We start from the raw sequence: 6,000 nt of genomic DNA, 5'->3' as shown, positions 1-6,000 counted from the left end.
TCTTTGTCACTCATTAATGTTCTTATAATATTTAGGCAATGATGAGCCAAGCTCACTGTGAAACAGATCATATCCCTAGATGAAGAAAGGAGATGAACCTCCCCCCTTGAACCCCTTCCCCCCCCTCCCACCCCTCCACCCCCTGTCCCCCCATCCCCCCATTCCCCGCTTTGCAAAATGTTTTTGAGAAAAAAAGATAACTGCAGATGGAAAATAAATGAGCAGCTTCTGCCCGGTGCATAGAGCCTTTGAGTTTTTCATGGGTATAAGAAAAGGTTGGTTTTGTTGTTTTGAAGCAGGGTCTCTATAAGAAGCCCTGGCTGTCCTGGAACTCATTATGCAAGACCAGGCTGGCCTAGAATTCACAGAGATCCACATGCAACTGCCTGCCAAGTGCTGAAATTAAAAGTGTACACCACCACACTCAGCCAAAAAAAGTTGAAATTGTGTCAAAATAATTGACTCAAAAGAGTGTAAAAGCAGTAACAATAGTAAACACGGTTCAGTATCTGCACACCACTGCTCTGCTGAGTGGGGAATGCTTAATGTAAATTTTGAAATTTTCTCAAGCAACCTGTGAATTAGCTTTTTTAATGTACAAATATGTATATAAAGATTGATGAAACTCTTCTGATACAACAAAAATGTTGTATTAAATATAGACTGTGAATGAATTTTCATATCTTACTAGAAATGCCTAAACCCAGCTTGGCGAGACAGCTCTTTAACCCAGACAGATTTGGGAGGCAGAAACAGACACCTGTGAGTTCAAGGCCAGTCTGGTCCTACTTAGCAAGTTTTAGACCAGCCAGGACTACCTAGTGAGACCAACAACAACAACAAAAGAATGTTTAGTAATTAAGATTTTATTTGCCGTTGTGGTACTAGCGATCAAAACTCAGACCTCGTGTGTAAGTATATTAGGCAAGATCTCTGTCACAGAGCTAAATAAGGGGAAATTCCTTTTTTAAGATCTGATTTTGTGTTTGCACATGTGCTTGTGAACATATGTGTATAGTGTGCGCACCTTTGTGTGCACTCACTGAGACCAGAGGACTGGGCGAAAGCCCCAGAGAGCTTGCCGGCTCCCTGCCCACGGTTTGGGGTTACTGATGTATATTCCAAGCCGCACCCAGCTTTTCATGTGACTGGGGACTTGAACTCAGCTCCTGGTGTTTGTCCAACAAGCAGTCTTACCCACAAAGCCATCTCTCTAGCCATTACATCAGGTCTTGGGTTTGGCTGTTTGTTTTATGTCTCTGGGAGGAAGGAGGGAGGTGGCATGATTTGAATGTGTCCCCCAGATTTCCTATGTTGGAACTTAGCCCTTGAAATTACAGGTCAGAGTTATTTGAAAGGTAGGATCTTGGAAAGGTGGCTGGATCAAGAACAGATCAGTCCTTCGTGACTGAGCGGGCTTGTTGCTGAATGGTCTTCCTCCAGCGGGATCACTCATCTCCCTCTTTAACCCTACTGCATAACGTGAGGCCCTCACCAGTTGCCGGGCAGGCGTGGCAGCAGATGCTGTCTCCAGAGCTGTGCACCAAATACACTTCTATTCTTTATAAATGTCCTCATTTCGTGTATTCTGTTTACAGCCTGTGGACAGATGAAGGGGGAGGTTTTACTCTTTGTCAGTCAACAGTGTCCGGACAAACTGGTCTGATCTTCATCAGTGGATAAGAATATCAGATGACTTAAGAATTCGGGCCAAGGGGAAAGCCTGTGATATCCACCAACCAAAGAAGCAAGGCAGCCGGGTTTATGGAACCAGAGAAGATCCTATTGGGAAAAGAGGTAGTCTCACCAGATGCCTGTGAAGTGGTCCTGATTCACTGTGACCGGCAGGAAATGAGTCTGATTATTATCATTAAGGAGCTTGGATTTTAATTTACATTTAAATTAAAATCAATGTTTTTAATTTACATTTAGGAAAAACAAAACGTATCCAATTAATACTTATTGACTGTGCCTACTATGTGCCAGATAACCTGCTAGGTACTGCCTGCAGTTTCTTCCCTCACAGTTTACAGTCTGAGAAGATGTGGACTAACTAGGTAAACAATGACATAATCACAGCTGCGAGGACTGCTCTGGAGGTGATAAACCCGGGGACTGGATGGGGGAGAAAACAAGCAGAGCCCAGCCTTTTGTGGTGTGTGTCTGTAATCCAACACTCAGGAGGAGCCCGCAGGAGGACCACAAGTCCAAAGCCAGGCCTGGGATACTTAAGATACAGAAGGAGTGGGGGAGGGGAGGCTCATAGAAAAACCTCTCCAAGGGAAAAGTATGCGAGTCTAAAAGAAAAGGGGTCAGCTAGGTAGAGTGGGTCGAAGAGTGGCCTGGACAGAAGGGCCTGCCATCTTGAGGGCTTCTGCGGAGGACACAAGAGAGAGGAGGCAGTCAAAGCACCGGATGGGAGGAGCTAGCGAGGCCAGTGGCCAAGACCCTGGCTGGCGAGGGACAAATGCAGCAGGAGCTTGGGAATTTGAGGTTTTGTTTATTCAAAGATCACAGTGGCTGTAGGGTGGCAGATAGTTTAAAGTGACCTAAATGTCCAATGAGGGAATCAAACTGTTCCAGAAATCCGGAATCTTGGCTATGATGGTAACGGGAAGGGGGGGGGGGGAGGACTTGTTTACAAGACGCACGGTGCTGTAAGTTGGGGGTGGGATGGGGTGCAACTACAAACCCCGCCTCCCTGCCTAAGACAGTGGTTTTTGAGAGCAGCAACCAAGAGGGCCTGACCCAAGCACCTTCGCTAGAAGGTGACTGCGGTGAAATCCACCATCTCTTGAAAGTCTCATTAACAGAGTTAGGGTTTCTTTTTCTTCTAAGAAAGAGTATATATCACATAAATTCTTCACTAAAACAAAACAAAACAAACAAACAAAAAACCACTAAGGCCCTGGTAAGGTGGCGCACACCTATAACACTTGGGAGACTGGGACAAGACAATTATGTGTATGAGGTCAGCGAAGAGTGAAACAAGGAAGGAGGAGAAAAGTGAGAAGAAAGGGAAGGGAGGAAATCTAGAAAAATTATTGATGCAAACATTTGAGATACACCTAAAGCAATGTGACTTGGGATGGTCATGGAGACCAACTCAAGGTCCTCTTCAGGGTGCTGTGCACAACAGTGGGGGGCGGAGGGGGATGGGACGGCGTCCTCCATGGTCTCCATGTCTCTGAGAACTGAGTGGAAGGGTCAAAGCAATAGCTGGCTAGGCAGCAAAGAACTTCCCTTCTGTCATGTTCGGACCAAGGGTCTGAGATGGTAAAATGCCAGGCAGTTCTCATGCACCAAGAGGAACCAGGGGTCCCAAAGCGGTCCTGACTGCTCCCCGGGCTGTTTCCACTTCCTTCTCTCGGTTCTCAGTTCCTGAAAGCTACTGCGGCCTCCTGCAGAAGCAGAAGTAGTTCCGGAGCCCTCGGAACCCTTGGTGAGGAGCACAGCTGTCACTGCACCCCAGACCCTCCTATGGTACCTCGCTCCCACGCTCACAAACCCGCAGCACCCACCGGCTTCACTCTTGAGGCTATCAGAGACTAGAAACGCACCAAGATGTCTCTGAACCTGCACCTTACCTGGAAATTCTGTCCCTGAATATTTTCCACTTGGAATTTAGGTGACAACGGCTAGTTACATTCTGTCAATAACCCAGTATCTCAGACATAGCCTAGTCGTTTTTCAAGTCTTTTGAATTTTGGCAATGTGCCTTTACAGACTCATGAAAACACCATTTATCTATCTATCTGCCTATCTGTCTATCTATCTATCTATTTTTAAAAAATCAGTTTTAGGGTCAGTTAACAGTCTGTATTATACAGAAGCCACAGAAGACGGCACCGTTATATAAACTTTATATCTGGATTTGAAGGACTGGGGATTATTTGTTGGTTATTGGTATCCAGCCTGCACCGTTTTAATCATGGCAGGATTTTTCCAGGGTGAGTTAGTACCTGTCAAAACTAACTCTCAGTGGAGGCTTGGTGTTTTCCTCTCTTCATTGAGGTTTTTTTTTCTGTTTTAGCTTCCAAAATCAAATTTTAAGTAGGTCATTGAACTGGTATTTTAGAACCTTGGTAAAATAGAACTCAGAGAGACTCATCTGAAAACAAAAATACGTTCGTTATCTCTTTTCATCGTTTCTTTGTTGCCTATGCATCGAGAGCTGAGAAGATTCCCAGTGTACAGATGATCAAGACACATCCTGGCCGCTTCTCTAAGCCTGGCGGAGACGATAAACCTGGGTTTAGTGCTCTTTGGTCGGTGCCATAGGGGGATTCTAGAGGTAACACTCTGAATGCAAACAAAGGAAGGAGGAACCAGTGTGGGCATGGAAGAAAGGACAATGGGGTCCACAGAGCCAAAGAAGGGTGCCCTGAGGTGATGGTGTTCACAGTGCGCCTGACTAGGGCTTTTCCGTTGTGATCTTTGTGCTAAATTGGTCAACTACATTCTTATAAAGAGAAAAAAGCAGTGCAAAAGTGAATGGACTACAAAAGACACACACACACACACACACACACACACATACTCACGCCCCCGGGGCGTGGTCCCACCTCCTGCCCTTCCATTTCCCCTTAACTCCCCTGGCTTTTGCTCCGCACCCAGCGCACTTCTCTAAAGTCCTTTCTACCCACGTATCTGTCCAGGCGCTCCTGTGCATTGCTTTTATGTAAACAGGAACAGACTGCACACACCGTTCTGAGACCTGCTTCCTTTCCCCCTAACACTTGGCTTGGAGCGCTTTGCATAAGGGAGAAACTGGGACTGTCTCATTATCGTCACAAACGTCATGTATACAAAGCTCTTTTCATTTCCTTCACCCAGCCAAAAGTTCCTTAGACTGTTTCCTCAACCGGGGAGAACTTGACTTGTAGGCCTTTCAAGATTAAACTGGTTTCTCTGTCTCCATTAGAGACTGCTCACCCAGTGCGCCCTGTCCCATCTCCTGCCCTTCCATTTCCCCTTTACTCTCCTGGCCTTTGTTTGCCTAGCTCTGTTTTTACTTTTTCTAAGAAGTTTCCACACTGATTGCTAGAGTGGCCACACTAGTTCGCAATCCCACCAACAACAGATAAGAGTCCGTTTATCTTCCCTCCTCACACATCCTCAGGTGTTTTCTCCATGCTAGCCATTCTGACTGGGCTGAGATGGAATCTCACAGTAGCCTTAAATTACATTTCTCTAATAGCTAGGAATACTGAACCCTTTAAAATATATTTATTGATCCTTCTTATTTCTTCCTTTGAGATCTGTCTGTTTAGTCAAGTACTCACTTATTGATTGGCAGGGCTGGGCGTTTTGTTGTTGTTGGTCCTGTGAGCATTTCATCTTTGCAGTTCTTTATATATTCTAGAGATCAATCCCTTGACTGCCGCATAGATGGCAATGATTTTCTCCCCTACTGTGGGCTCTCTGTTCACTCTGTTGAAAGTTTATTTTGCTATTCAGGAGCCTTTTAATTTTTTTTTTTTTAAATTTCAGACAATCCTATTTCTCATTTCTGGGTGGCCATTTCTTACGCTACAGGGGTTCTATTCAGAAACAGCTGTTTTTATTGCAACTAATGAAACTCTGCTTAGCAAAGTGAAAGAGTCAGGCAGCGCTGGTTAGAGAGACTGGATGGGTGTTTTCAAGACCAGTGGCCCAATCTCTTGATGGGCCCCATCTGCACCCGCGTTAGCATGTGATGGGTCTAGTCTTTGTGTGCCAAGGAAGAAAGTCACTGGGCACCCTTGACCTACCAAAAGTTCAGCATCGAGCTGAGCTTCTCTGCTTTGGGATCCTCTGTCAGTTCTAGGACAGGATGAGGATTGCATGCTCTCGGTGAGGAGAGTCTTTTCCTCAGAGGGAAATTTCCAGAGACAGTCAACAGCAGAGCAGTCAGCTGGAGAAACAAATCCTCCAGACTCACTACTGTGTTCATTAGTTTGTGACTGGATTAGTCAGTCTCTGACTCCCTTATTGTTTTATAGAAGGGTTTATCCTAGA

Source organism: Apodemus sylvaticus, chromosome 14 (assembly GCF_947179515.1).
Source record: "Apodemus sylvaticus chromosome 14, mApoSyl1.1, whole genome shotgun sequence".
NCBI lineage: Eukaryota > Metazoa > Chordata > Mammalia > Rodentia > Muridae > Apodemus > Apodemus sylvaticus.
This window is presented reverse-complemented; position numbering follows the sequence as displayed.